Genomic DNA, 16,305 nt, shown 5'->3' with positions numbered 1-16,305 from the left:
GGCTTATCGTATCGCTCGTATGTCTTTAGCAAATATTGGATTTACTTAACGAGTTACCAATTGAGTACATTGTTCGTAATCTGGTGCCATATATAGAAACACAGTATCTGAAAGTGGAGAATAAAGCTGCATTTACCGTTCTTTGACTGTTTAAAATTTTCATTAATAAGATTTCCAAATAGCAGCAGATGTTACAGAAGACATATTTTACTAACAATCTGTTCTATTAAAGTGAGACACACATAGTACTTGCTTCCTATCCAGCAAGAAAATACCGCGTTTTCTACTTTAATACAAGATCGATACGTATACATACGTTACAGTTACATTTCAATTGGAACATTCTCTTTTCACATCTACGTAGTAGCATTTTATTTTATATTTTAGGGATAGGTGTGGTGTGGTGCTTTTGTTTACGTCCCTTAACTAATTAGCCCTGGTGATGCTCTGTCACAAGGCCTTTTTATGTTTTCTACTATGTTTGTCAAGCCATAATTAGTTGCACACATACTTATTTTTTATTTCCCTGCTTACTATCGTCTTTTCATACTCTCAGCACAACATTTTCCGAGCATATCTTTAGTTATCTTTAGATGCGTATAAATACGTTACAGTTACATTTTAATTGAAACATTCTCTTTTAATTTTTTACGTACTAGTATTTTTTATTTTAGGGTGTTTTTTTTGGGGGGTAAAACATAACGCAAGCTATGAGACTATTTTGGTTGAATTTTGTTTGTGTCCATTACCTAATTAACCCTGGTGATGCTCTGTCACAAGACCTTTTTATGTGTTCTACTATGTTTGTCAAGCCATAATTAGTTGCACACATACTTATTTTTACTTCCCTGCTTACTATCATGTTTTCATACTCTCAGCGGCACATTTTCCGAACATTTCTTTAGTTATCAATACTTTCATTTCCGTTTATGAAAATGTCATTTTACCGTTACCGTTATATTCGTAACTCGTGTGCTTGAAAGGACAAATAACTCCTTTTGTAACTCACATCATGATACACGTTCAATCTATCATGCAATCTATCAAAAGAAGAATTGATTTTGCAAGCACAGTAAAAAATCACAACTAACATCCTACTAATCAATTGATTGAACATACGATTTGCTACTAATTACTCAATGTATACAGCCAATTATCGGAGAAGCATGTCTCCCTCCCCGTGGTTTAACTGGCTTATCGAATCGCTCGTATGTCTTTAGCAAATATTGGATTTGCTTACCGAGTTGTCAATTGATTACATTGTTCGTAATCTGGTGCCATATAAGAGAAACACAGTATCTGGAAATAGAATAAAGCTGCATTTACCAGGCTTTGACTGTTTAAAATTTTTATTATCAAGATTTCCAAATAGCAATAGATGTTGCAGTAGACATTTTTACTAACACTCTGTTCTATTTATAAAGTGACACAAAGTATTTGCTTTCTATTAAGCAAGAATATACATTGTTTTCTACTTGCAAGGTCGATACGTTTATAGTTACATTCTAATTTGAACCTTCTCTTCTCCCTTTGCATCTTCGACATACTAACATTTTATTATTCATTGCTTGTATGGTGCGGTATAGTGCTTTCTTTTTCTTTCTTGCTTTTTTTTTTGTGTTTGTGTGTGTGGGGGTGCGTTTGTTTTTGCCAGCAAACGAGAACACACTCGTGCACTAAACATTCAGACCGCGGACCACCCTGCAATAGGGGACCGTCATCGGTTTCTGGAGGTCTGCAAACGACCGCAAATGCATGTATAATGTATTTGCGAAATACGACCTCTATCGGTATATAAGAAATAACGTCCGCAGTTGCTAGGTTAAATTCCATACACAAAAATACACAAACAAAATGGCGGAAAACGTCCTCGGTATGTCGATTAAGTACGGATTCAGACGACCACGTTTGCATGGTCTTCAACCACGTCCACGTTTGGAGGCGATTAAACGTGTGTGGGAATGTGTGTGGGGGGGTAAGCATAACCAATTTATGACCTATTTTGAATACGTAGGAATACGTTACATTTACATTTTAATACACCGTATCTGAAAGTGGAGAATAAAGCAGCATTTACCAGGCTTTGACTGTTTAAAATCTGTATTAGTAAGATTTCCAAATAGCAGCAAATGTGGCAGTAGACATTTTTTTCTAGTAATCTGTTCTATTAATGTTAGGCTATTAAGCCGAGTATATACCGAATTTTCTACTTACAAGGTCGATACGTTTAAAGTTACGTTTTAATTGAAACCTCTTTTCATACTCAACGTACAAACATTTAATTTGATTATGTTTTAAATTTTTATGGGAAGCTGTGGTGCTTTCTTTCACTTTTTGTTCCTTTGTGTGTGTGGGGGTGCATAACCTAATTTATGGGACTATTTTGGATGAATTATGTGTATGTCCCTATACTTAAATAACGTTAGTAATGCTCTGTCACAAGACCTATTTCCTGCTTTCTACTATGTTTGTCAAGCCATTATATAGTGGTCCACACTTCCCCGCGTACTATCATGTTTTCATAATCTCAACGATATATTTTCCGAACATATCTTCAGTTATTAATTCTTACATTTCCGTTTATTAAAATGCCATTTTACTTTTATATACATAACTTAAGTGTTTGAAACCCCATAACTGTAGCAATTTAATTTGTCTTAAGTGTAAACGAGTGCGTACGTAGATACAGTCATCATTTTACAATGTTTTTGAGATTTCACTTTTTATATGATGTGGTAACCTAGGAATCTTTTCTATTACTTTCCAATCGGGGCAAAATATATTGTTCTTGCTAGAGGGTCTGTTCTATCCTCAAACTGTATATGTTTCTTATTTGTGTATTGATAGTTTTCTTACGTAAATGACGCTTTCGTGAATGTTGTGTAAATTTTCATCTTCTTGAGGCGGTCACATATTTTTTTTTTCATTTGCCTGTCATTTTCAAATTGATATTGATACTAAAATTACTTTTTGAAAAATTAATATACATACAATAATTTCTTTTTGTTATTATTAACATTTATTTTGCGATTGAATGGAAAAGTATCATAAACCTAAATGATATTTGCAATAATTCTTCTTTAGTTTTTGCGTTACACAGGGTGTATCAAAATCAAATAAACAATTTGAAAAACAAAATGCCACTAAAAATGTTTAAAATGTCGAAATATTTGGTCAAAATACTGAAGTTCATAGCTGAATCAACATCTTGTGTTCCTATAACTGTAAAATCACTGGTGTGTGACCATAAATAATGACTCGGTGGCTATTCTTGTCATCCGAGTAAAATGCAGTTATGCAAAGTTAATTAGAATCAAAGCAACGTGCAAATCACATACAACCATGTTCTTTACGGTAATTGACAGTCATAGTCTACCACATGGCCACTAGAGCATGGCCACCATTCCACTGCAAGCAGATATCAGTTCTCCTCATCATGGCATTCACACCAAGTCTGTCCTGACTGGTGATATCAACTTGTGCAAGTATGTATCTTTGGAGTTCATCAAGATCTGAAGGACGACTTGTGAAAACCTCTGCTTTTAGATAGCCCCATTTGAAGAAATCCAAGCAATCCGCCGGGACTGACATCATTTCTCGGTATGCATATTAATTGTCAGCTTCCCTCAACATAGCATACACATTACGTCCTATTAGAGGTTTGTCCTGCCTGAAGTGTTAAAGTGTGTAATTCAGTTATTAACTAAGTATTTTGAGCAAATAACTTCTGAATAACTAAGTACCCATGTAATCCCAAAACTCCTAAAACTTTCAAAACTGTTCATTTCAAGTGGATTCAAAATCAACTTTCAAATAAACAATTTTTTCAATGAATGTGTACCGATCATGGAACGCGAAATATTCAAAATTAAGGTTCCATATGCCAGGTTACTTAGGAATTTACTTTTATGTGTCACAGATTACATCAGTTGTTAAAGGTTGCAATTACAACGTAGATGACACCTTGTTAATTTAAGAATAATCATCTTTATTGCTACTTCGTTAAACAAAGCTCTAACTTTAAATCACATGGATAGAGACGATTAAACTTGCAATTCACACGATATATTTACCAGCATATATTGGTGGTTATTAGATAACAAGAACGCGTATGGCAAGCCATTCGTGTCATAATGTGCAGCTGGCTACACGAAGCCATGATTTAAACCTACGAGCAGATAAATGACCAAGCAGAGCCGTCATCCTAATCACATGGCTGAGTAGTTCGCCGCTCGTAGCATATCGCTATATATCCTCAATCACAAGCGATTTACGTCTACAGAATGCAAGCGATAAATGTGGCAATATTTTGTACACTTTGTCCAACTTAACAATCAGCTTACAGCTGCTTTATGTGACCTTTGGTTCCTCTGCACATATCGCTTATCCGTACTTAAAACTCTCACATTATTCCCATATTAATTAGAAGATAATATTTGTGGCATAGAATGGTTATCAATAAACTACACGCGACTAAAGACTCAATCATGTGATTAAATGGACATAAATGATTGGTCATACGACTGCACGTAGCTTTGAATAAGTTTCGTTAAGCAAACTGTATGTTATGACACTTGTGGCTTGCCATAAACGGGTTACAATTTCCTACATGATCATTTCCACGTGAATAACACCTCGTCTTCCTGGTACTATTTACAGAAGCACTGGTCGAGAGATTAAATTTCCTCCACTGATGTAAATAGACAAGTAAGACACACTGGATACTAGAATCAAGTTGTTTAGAATACGTTAAGACCATTATTAACCCGTGGATCAAAATGAAATTTAAAGCCTTATCTCTACACAACGGAACATCAACAACCAAGTGATGAAGTCCTTGGTATTTTAAATGTCAGATACACTTATCTTTTAGGTAACGTTTAAGAAAGTATGAAATACAATTTTTACAGGTGTAAAACCCTCGTCATGGCGGGGAGGGGGGTTACCAAATCCCGTGATCCATTGTTTTTTTCTGTGCATTAAACTCTAAAGTAAGCGCCCAATTGCTTTAGTTAATTGTAAGTCCATTCCGTGTGCGCGTTGGTTGTTTTTGCGAGAAAAAAAAAGATATCGCATTTAATATCTTCTTGTGGTCTCTGGATGGTCAATCAAATTTCGTGGCTGGGGGATTGACACCCAACGATACTTATAATTGTTCGTACAAACATGTTGAAAGTGATATTAACTTCCAAATTGCTATTTAGATTGTAACTGTGCATTCCGTTCTTATTTCGCCAAATAACCGCTGAAATCATATGTATTTTACGATTTGTTTCTACACTATGTACGTGTAGCTGGGATATTCCAATTTTGCGTTTGAAGTCAATATAGTAAAATATTGTTCGAGGGAGCACCTGTTTTATAGCGTCATAGCGACATTATGTTGGGTGTATTGGCACTTAATTTACAGGACAGAATACACCAATAACTATCCATAGGTACCACAATGAACACAATAGTGGGGTTAGTGTTGACTTCTTGAAAGGCGTTGACCCCTCCTTGATTATGTCACCCACTAATATCTAGGTGAGACAATATAGGGAGGGGTATTAGGTTAACACACCAAACTGACTCAAAAAAATGCTGTTACTGCTTGTAATAATTGGTTGTAGTATTTGAATGCCATAATATCAATGCTACACAAATAATTAGTGAGGTTGATGGTAGATAGGGCTATCACAATTGCACAACGTCAACCAATGATGGGTGAAAATATGAGTGGGTTGGGAAATCACGTCAATGATGATCTAACCAGCGGCTATGGCGCATATGGAAGAGTAGATAAACCAGACGAAACAATGCCAAAATAAGTGGCCTTGATTGGTTATCTGGACATTTCCTGCACTGTATACTTTGAATGACACGTGTCGTCGATGGCATTGGTATACCTAGTTATTATGGCAATACTTTTTTTGGCTTATAATTGGCGAAGATTCATAACATCGTGGATTAATATAAATTGGAATCATTATAATGATCCGATTTACGTAATGTGTGACCTATGTGCGCGTATGTTAATAAACGAGAGCGTTACACTTTGGACCAGCGCGTGCAGTTACAATTTTATAAGCCGAACATTATAGTAGGCTATATATATATAGGTTTCCGCCAGGATTATCACCTCAGACGCTGGACATAATGCTAATCATTCGCCAGTAAAGTGGTCATATAACCTGGTAACTGGATCACACACATTTTGGAATTGGTAGACATGTCATAGATTTTGTGTTGCGATCATTTCGATCTTGGTGCAGAACTCAAAACCTTGATCCAGTTGACATAGTGATAATCGGATTACACGTAACACTTCGCTGGCGAATTGGCATTGGAGGTTTGTGGATCTCAACGCAACTTAGTTGTCTCATCAAACTACCTTTTACCTCTTCACTAAGTTACAGAGGCGACATCCTGACTTAAACAGGACAGAGGGAAATTAGGTGCGGGTTTTTTAAGCCACTGGGACACGATGTAAACACGACGTAAACGTTGTGCCATTTGTGGTTAGCAGGTGGTTTTATTTTAATTACACATCATGAAAGAGCAAATGTCCGTGCCATCACATCTGCACAACCTACCAAGCAAATGGGTCATTCCATTTAAAATCCACACTACCCCTGTGTAAGATTTTGTAAATATCTACCAGAGGGAGAGTATGAATTTCAAATGGAATGAGCCCATTAGGCAGCTCCATTTGAATTTCTAACACCTTCTGAAGAAGATTCAACCTGTATCTTCCACAGAGGGAGTGCGAGTTTCAAATGGAGCTGCCTAATGAATCCATTCCATTTGAAATCCATACTCCTTCTGTGGTTGATATTTCCAAAATCCTCTACAACGGTAGTGTGGATTTTAACTGGAATATCTCAATTTACTACCAGGTATACCCTTACTTGACCTTATACATCAGCTATTGTACTATTCCAAATTACGAGGTAGCGTCACATAATTATACAAGATGTCGTCAACAAGTTAAATGTTTTGTTTATCTTGACAAGGCTCAAGTCCGAATGACGGGCCAACACTAAATCCACAGTTCAGGATGCCTATCCTGATGTTATATAAAGGTACTGCCAATGAGTGAAATGGTTACGGTAGTGGGGTGTACTTTTGTGTGCGTGGACGTACGCGTACCAGTATTCTTGTTGGGAATCGTGTGCGTACCTCATACCTCTTGTGGGGAACTTTTACTTTCGGGGTATCTTGAACATCGCAGTCGAAAAGTACCTTAACGGACCCTATTATGGCATAAAACCTCTAAATTGTTTACAGATACTACATAGGGGGTGTATGTGGACCTTATGTGAAAACAAGCACAAAATGTTCCCCAAAAGGAAGTATACTAGTATGCGCGTATTTTTTTTGGGGGGGGGGGGCTTTGGGGGCGCCAGCCCCCGAGGTAAAAGCAGGGGGCGGCCAAAAAGAAGGGGCGGCGGAAGAAGAAGGGGCGGCAAAACAGGGGCGGCAAAAACGAAGGGGCGGCAAAAAGAATTAGTAAATAAAAAGGGCGGAAAATTTGATAAAGCATAAACATTTTTGAAAAAATAGTACTATACATCAAAATGTGCTGCTTTTAGGGCGCTAGCGCCTGAAACCCTTTTTTTTTTTTTTTTTTTCTCTTCACTTTTTCAAACGACCGAGAAAAAAATTGGGTCAACCTTTTCGGGCCATTGAGGAAGGGGCGGCAAAATTGAATTTCCTTCAGCCCCCCGGGGTTGGGGCGGCCACGGTACGCCCCTGACTAGAACCTGAGACGAATATACCTAGGTATATTCGTCTCAGACTAGAACAGAACAAGGAGGTTTCAGGACACCACAAAGATATTTCCACAAGGTTTTTTTTTTACTTTACTTGATAATTTATTTTCTATCATATAACTTGTGACTGCCGGAGTCGTCCTTTAAAGTAACATTGACAGGATATTCGATGAATATCCAACTCACAGTTGTCGAATTCTTCTCTGTGTATTTGTGTCTTCCTATAATGACTCAAGCGATTTCGAAAAGAAAACAAATTTAATTGCTCTTTCAGCTGGTATTTGACTTTGTTGCTATACAATGGTTTTATATTTATAGAAGATGCAAACGAAATTAAGGTTACGTATGTACGTACAATAAAAAATCAATATGATTGAATTTGCATAATAGCTACCAAAGCTACTGCTAGTTGACACTTACTACTCCAGAATCAATTTGTCTACGATTTGCAAGAGCTAATCGACAAACAGATTTCCGTGCCGACATATCGGTATTTCTGCACTATTCAAATACTTAATGTGTTCCAATTTATACACTTCGAAATACAGATGAGTCAAAATTATTACCCAACTTTGCCTTTTCAAACATTTCTGAATTGTTTTCTTTCTTCTTCACATACATTTGAATTTTAGAAATTGGTTATGCCAATGAAAAGATATGGCAAATGCAGCACACGGATCATCAAGTGTTGTGCAATACCAATTATCGGTGTCTCCAATAGTACCTTTATTGCAGTTAGGAAAAAAACTGAAGCGACTGTAAATAGTCTACTATCCATGACCTTATCTTCTCATAGTTAGTAATTTGCATTAAATATATCGCATAAACCTCAGTTGTCATGTTCGTCTAGTTTTATTAGTTTACATGTTTTTGTTTTGTTGTTGTATTTCTCCGGGGTTTTTGTCTTCCTTTTTTAGATAAGGTATATTATTATGAAGTGCAAATCGTGTATTACAATTTCAATGTGTTTCCAAGGGTGTTTTAGTGTAGCATAACGTTTAACAACGTTTACATAGATGTACATATTTAGGACTTTTATTAAGCTGGATACAGATCAGTTTTGACTCACTATGTATACTAATAGCTGCAATTACGTGTATGTGGTTTCAATATTAGAATATTACTCTGTCAGTCATGTTTATTGTAATATTTAGAAACCATTTATTCCATACAAAAACTGGTATTAAAGCTGACAATTTCAACAGAACATGAATGAACAGAAGACGTTAGAGAGAGTGGGTTGCAGTTAAGTACCAGAGAATCTAGGATATAATGTTTCTAAGCAAAACATGAGATGCGCGAAAGTATTGATAAGCATGTTATTTGTGTTAAAAAGGAACCTGTAATATGGGGCATGATAAAGCTAAATATTGGATTAGAGTAGGGTAGCACAATTTGAGATGGTTTAGTAGTCAATAAGTCGGCACCAAAGAGTCGAAACCTGTGAATGCTATTACGAGTATTTGGAGGTTAAAATTTGAGTAACAACTCGCAGTATAACTTTGATGCCCCCAAATTTACAAATAAACAAGCGTGAGGTGTGTTTAAGAATAAACGACCAAGCAAATGTATTGAAAGAGTGAGTACACGCGTGTTTTAACTACCGTCTTTTGTCGACGCACGTGATGTGCTTAAAGCCATAATATAACATTTTTATTTAATAATAGATTTGTATTTATTTTCCATAAAATGTTAGCTTTTACTGTCAGATATATCCCATTTTATTTTTGAGCCGAACAAGTGAGCTAAAGCAAAGAAAATTGGAATTTACTACTGGCGTTATTATATGTTACTCCGGTGGTTGTAATACGGTACGATCCTCTAGCGTGTGTGTGTGTATTGTGTACGTAGTGTGTATTATGAACATCGCATACGCGTTCGCGTATGTCTATCGTAATAATAAAACGACGGTTCAGGCGGTTTATTCAAAATTTTGACAAAACTACAGCACCTAAAGTCTTGATTTCTGCAGATAATTTTTGTTTACTAAAGTACATTACAATCGTGTAAAAACCTGAATTTTTGAGGGTGTTCTCCTCATCAAATGTTATAATATGGCTTTAAAGCCCTAATGTGCAATCTTATAATATGAAATTGGTTAATGTCTTGCACCTACATGGAATTGGAAAATAAAATCAGCAAATACTGGAGCAAATGTTATCGCCTTTTTGATTTAACACAAAACCCTTTTGTTTGTGAATATTCATGAATAGGGAGATCCCCTGACCATTGCATTATGGGCTTAAATAGCTCCAAAATATGGAAAGCTGAATCAAGCTGAATGAAATGTCGTCTACGAAACAAAACACTACGTCTTTCTTATGACATCATAGAGATTCTAGGGTGGTGATTGGCTGACAAAGCGTTGAATCGTACATAAGTTCATTTTAGCTGTGCTGATTTTTTTGTATGGATCGCTGTGTGAGGGTAACATTTGATACTTGTTTTGATGGAATGTCAATGTCTGTTCATATGTAACTCACTATTGGATGGAGCTTCTTATTTGTATATAGTACTAAATACTGTTGTAGACTTTTCGTCATCTTAGATCTATTGCTACAAAATTAGAATTATTTTGCCTTTTAACCTTTACATAATCATGGATATAGTAAGGTAATGAGTCGATTGATTAAATTCGCACACGTACCCCTAAACCACACATGTACGCTCCTACACACACACACACCTAAATTTACACATTACGCCATAAATGTACGACGGTATAATTCTTCCAGAGACATCAGTATGATGCGGGATATAAGGAATATGGTCCCAATGATTGCAGTCAGTTTGATATTTCTCAAGCTGTTAATAAAAAGAGAAAAGTGGCATTTTCGAATCTAAAATCATACTAAAGCACACGCAAAAGCTTGTGTCGAAGCTAACTTTGCGGTTTTACATCCCACTCACCTAGCAGCAAATACCCAGATTGTTTTACGTAATACCTTGCCCCAAGTCACACGGTTACTACTCACTTAGTATCAAGTTCGCATTGTAGGTATCTACTGAATGCTAGCATAGATACAAAGATACGACAAATGAAATCAATCCTTGTTAGAAATGATCAGTCAATCACAAAGCTGTGAAGATAAATTACAAAAGTGAAAGCAGTTCTGTTTAAGTAGTTTCAATATTTATATAAAAGAAGATATATTTATAGAAGTCGTGGTACTCATAATAAAGGTCGCAAGTTCGTTTTATTTTCTCTGTAGAGGCATAGTTTCTTTTGGATGTGTACCTGTCTGTGCTTGATACATAATGGCTTATGGTGTCTGATGTTCTTGCTGCACTAACATGTTCACAACGTGTGATTGTGGTTGGATACAAGAGCACATACTTCACAACTTGAGGTCAAATTTTGAATCATTGCAGATCAATGTACTGTGTCACTAACATTTGAACCATTGTGGCTCATTAACAGTTGCCAAGTATATATTCAAAATATGTATTAACCATTTCTGGAGAATGACGTCACACACCAATGCAAAAAGGTCCAGCAAAAAGATCGAGCCATGCATGGCTGTATTTCCCTGACTGCGTTTCTAGTCACAAAACAATATCTGACAAAATATCTGAGTAGCCCTGAACCACCAAATTGAATGGATTATATTGGAAATTTATTGTTGACTTGAAAATTTCTACTATACTCGGGTAATTATTCAAAATTGGTAGTTTTAACGATTAAAATTAAAATTTGAAGTTCTAACTTTTTAAAGAAAAAATGCCGAAAAAAAATCAAAACTGGCTTGATGGAAAGGTTAAATAATCTAACTCTATTTTTCAAAAATATTATGTATAAGTTTCACGAAGGTTTACCGGTCAAGTATGTGTGGTTAGTGTGGTGTATCCAATATGGCGTCGCGACGCCATATTGGATACACAGCACTAACGCGTCGTCGTCAATGTACATTGATGTATGACGTCAGTCTTTAAAAAACAGAATAACACCTATTCTATGATTTGATAAATTATATATATTCAAATAAAGAATCATGATCATAAACATGATAAACGAAGGTCAATGCAATTACTACACATTTGGAAACGAGACAAAGTGTTGTTTCGAAAAAGTGAGATAGACACTCCGTGCAGTAAAATATGCAGGTTCGACTCATTTACTTTACTCTCTTTTACTTTTATTTGTCGAAGAACAGTATATCTACAAACGTTGATTGTGTTTTTGAAATTCATATGTAATTTTGTATCCCTGCAATTTCTTTTTTAACACATGCTGCTGCTTGTTTGTGCTAATATTCCCATTGTCAAGCTGTCATGTTAACAAACAACAACTTGGTGATGTCCTCTATTAAGTTCCAACAAAATAGGTTTAAATAGTAGGGCATATATATAGATGGTAAATTCAGAAGGGAATATGTCTGATTTGGTCCCCCTTGGACCTACGGCACTATTTCACATTGAAACTAGTGTTATTCATTTTGTATTTCATTGTAGTATTAAGCGTTGCTGAAAAGCATATGGGTAGATAATAAGGTAAAGCTTGTGGAAATTTAAAATGAGAATTCTTTCAAAGCGATGACTGTCACAAGTGTTAAATATTCTCATTTAAAACAATTATGACAGGTGGTTGACACGTTAATTAGTATGTTTCATTCATTTGGATGAGAAAGTGTCATAGAAATGAGAAAATTGTGTCCAATTCTCATCACTTTGAAAGAGTTCTCATAATAAATTTCTAATAGGGTAACACATTACAGACAGAGTGGAGTCAGGATGCGAAATTTGTGAAATTGTATTTTAATTATCTGAAAGAATTGCCAACATATGCATTTTTCTCTTGTAAAGTTGAAAATAAAACAGAAGGTTCGTGAAATAATGTCGAGACGTTTTCATTCATACACCAAGTGCTAATTTGACAAAAAAATGCAGAAACAAACATAATAATATTAGGGATGACCAATGAACCATCAACTTGATTAGAACGCTCCCATAGACATGCAGGGAGCTCAACTGTGCACTGCTTGCACAGACATTTCTAAATTGAGCTCATTCTTTTATTTTTCATTATTTTTCTGTAAAAATTAGAGATGTTAATGCCAATTATGTTTTGTAACTATCCTGCAAATTACAGCAACATAACTTAATTGGTTTTTCTGTAAGTGTGAGTCAAAATTGGTCCATCGCCACAGTGCGCTTAATTGCCAGTGGCCAAGTGCAGCACTGCTCAGAATGGCACAAAATATTCAGATGAATAAGATCAGGTGAACACCTTGACCTACTGAGCTGTAATTTGGCAGAGTTGTCGTTATTACCTCTATCATACCCTCTGTAAAAAGGTTAAAAAATGGACAAGTAGATCTCGAGTTAAAAATTAAATCACCAGCTTCCCTTTGAAATTTCCATACACCTTTCGAATCATGTTAAATAGACACCTTTCTGAACATAAATGTGAAGTTTCGTGCTCATTTGTTGTATTTTTCACCTGATCTCAATCCTAAACATTTTCTTATATTTATACCATCTGCACTGACTTGCTGCTATACACGCACAGGAGCTGTACTTTTAAGATACGCGCCTAATCAATAATGGGCCTTTCACTCCATTGTTAAAGTACTGTGCTCCCTGTAGCATATGGAGTGACCAGGTCCTAGAGTGTGATGGTTTTGTAGCAGATGACAGTATTCATTCAAGCCTATCAAGGTCAGTTATTAGCCACTTGCTGAATGGCTGGGCATTATCAACTATCAAAGAGATACCGTATACTGCTGCCAATCACAATAGAGGTTAAACATTTTGTTAAAACACCAGAAGTGATATCAGGACAAAGCTGTGCATGTTGGTACCTGATTGTTTGGATTCCTATGTTGAAAATTCCTTGTAGTACATTAGTATTTTTCTTATGTGTAGTGTATATTGTTGTGGAAAAAAAGTTCACCTGGACTTTTGATTTTGTGCCACTTCGGCCATTATGGATGATTTTTGGCAAATATTTTCTAAAAGCATGATTTCAGTGCCTCGGTTTGAAGAAATACTTAATGCTATTGACTAGTAAAGTGCCATTTCATAAGAAACCCTTTGATACTTTCACAATATGCTTGTTTCATGTTTGCATATATATTAAAATAAAGAAATATAAAAAGGTAAATATATGCTTATACCAATTTTGCTCACATTGCTATTTTTAGACTTTGTCAATTTATTTCGTTCCAATGACCGGTCAGAATGGGAAACTTTGAAAATTCATAATTCGAAAAGTTTTTGACCGATTTTGACCATTTAACCACCAAATACTTCTGTTGATGAGTTCTTTCCAGAAAACAATCTTTTGTAGCAATAGGGGCAACATGAAATTATGATGGTCATCCCTAATAATATCTATATCATACATGTAAAAAAGTTAGTTAATTCCATCAGTATTGATTACCTGAGTATTTTAGCTGCTAAGGAGTCAAATTACGTGTTTCGGCCACTGAATCAATACAGGTAATCTGCTCTTTCTAAGAACAAACCACAGTGTATTGCAGCTAATTCACATACGACATGCATTTGAAGCAGACTAATTTCATAACATTAAAGGCACATTCACAGACTTTTTAAAGGTGTTTTGATAACATATTTGTTGATTTATTTCTTATAAAGGACATGCATAATCTAACAAATAAAAGTTGCAATTACAACATGTTTATCTTCACACACCACACTCTTCTTCGCCAATTAAAGAATCTTTAAACAATGTTAAGCATGTAAACAACTCTACGTTGCTTAACATATTTATGGCCCCTTAATAGGAAAGAGAGATAGGAAGAAAATAAATAAATAAATGTAGATAATTATATAGCGCTTTATGCCGTAAACAGCCTCAAAGCGCTTTACATTAATTCCGCCGTCATTAGAATATCTCGCAACCACGTTTGCAGCCTACAAGTGGCGCAGGGTCCATCAGTACAACGACTCTGACTACCCCTAACATCTTCCCATTGCACCTGGGTGGGGTGAGGCAAGCGAGGCAAAGCGCCTTGCCCAAGAGCGCAACACGGTGGTGGGAAGGGGAATCGAACCCAGGCACGTCGAGCAAGCTCAGAAGAGTCCAAGACCGTAACCACTGAGCCACCGTGCCCTCGGTGAAAGAAATATGTAAAACGGGTGTTTAATATAAAAACACCGCAACGTTCTCAAATGTTTCCTTGCTAAGGAAATCGTTTACAAAGTGGAAGCAGCAATGGTACCACATCACTTAAACTACGTAATTGAGTTGGTAAAAGCACAGCTGTGGTAAAGCAATACCAATTGCCATTATTACCGCTTCTCCCGTTCAAGCTGCCATGTCAACACACTACCACTTGGCGAAGTCCTACGTGGTGTCCCGGAAAGAACTGTAACGTCGGAAACTTAATTGCTTGGGTATTTTAACGCAACAATTAAACATAACTAAAATACTTGGCCATTGACCATACCGTTCTTGAAATATAAGAATTTTACGAAACTCCCTTATTTTCAAGCCTTTCCTCGCATTCAAATTTTTTAATCGATGATCTATAGTATAATATTCTGAGTGCTAAGGCCATCTTAGTTTTATAATTTTTAAAATCACCCGTTTTTGTGACCAAATTTCAGTTTTTTCCGCGGTTTTATTTTTCCCGATCCACCACACAAAAATTACACGTCTGACATAGTCAGACGTTAACAGATCCCAAAACATTCATCATCTTGATAACAGTGCAACCTCCCTGAGCAAGCAGACAGATAAAAAGGTGGACAAAATTAATTAATTACTTGATTTATTGATTAAAACCGCATTCCGTATTAGGTTTTTAACTTGGGAAGGGGTTTAAGGCGAACTATATATTAAGATTAACATTTAAGATGGCCTAATTATTGCGCATCATCAGTGCATAATGTGACTGTTGTCATTGATAGATATAGACTCTGTGGAAAGGCTTGAAAATGGGGGAGCTTCGTGAAATTCTTTTATTTTAAAAACGGAGCGGTCAATTGTCTAAATTCAAAAAGTATGTGATAGCATCAGTTATCAGTTAGTCAACATCATCAATTATTTAGTTACGTTTGGTTTATGCGTTAAAGTACCCAAATAAATCAGTTCCGGACGATACAGTTCTTTCAGGGACACATTGTATAATAAGTTCCAACAAATTAACGAGGTTTAAATGGTAGGGCATATTACTCGGGGAGCTAGGACCACTTTCTGTGCACCCCCACAGGACCAAACCAAACCAACTTTTTTAGGTTCCTGAGATGATCCCAAAACATAATCAGGATGTTCCCAAAATATAAACTGCCCCCAAAGGGGGTAAAAGGTCATCGAACTTTGCATAGGGTCAAAATTTTAAACTTACTCAAATTGTGTTAAAACCATTCCAATGTATTCCCCTAGTCACAAGGATTCAGAAAATGTATAGTTTGACCTATCTAGGACGTATCGTTCTTGAGTTATAACCAAAAAGGTCAAAGGTCACGTTTTTGTCTCTATGGGGGTCGAAAACATCAAAGTGCTCCGATTTTGCCAAAAGAGGTTTCAAAATGTTCGTTTTGATCAAACAAATCAAATAAGAATAGGATTGCACCATCTTGGATG

The sequence above is a fragment of the Amphiura filiformis genome, chromosome 14, assembly GCF_039555335.1.
Source record: "Amphiura filiformis chromosome 14, Afil_fr2py, whole genome shotgun sequence".
NCBI lineage: Eukaryota > Metazoa > Echinodermata > Ophiuroidea > Amphilepidida > Amphiuridae > Amphiura > Amphiura filiformis.
The sequence above is the reverse complement of the archived record's forward strand: the minus strand, read 5'-3'. Positions refer to the sequence as shown.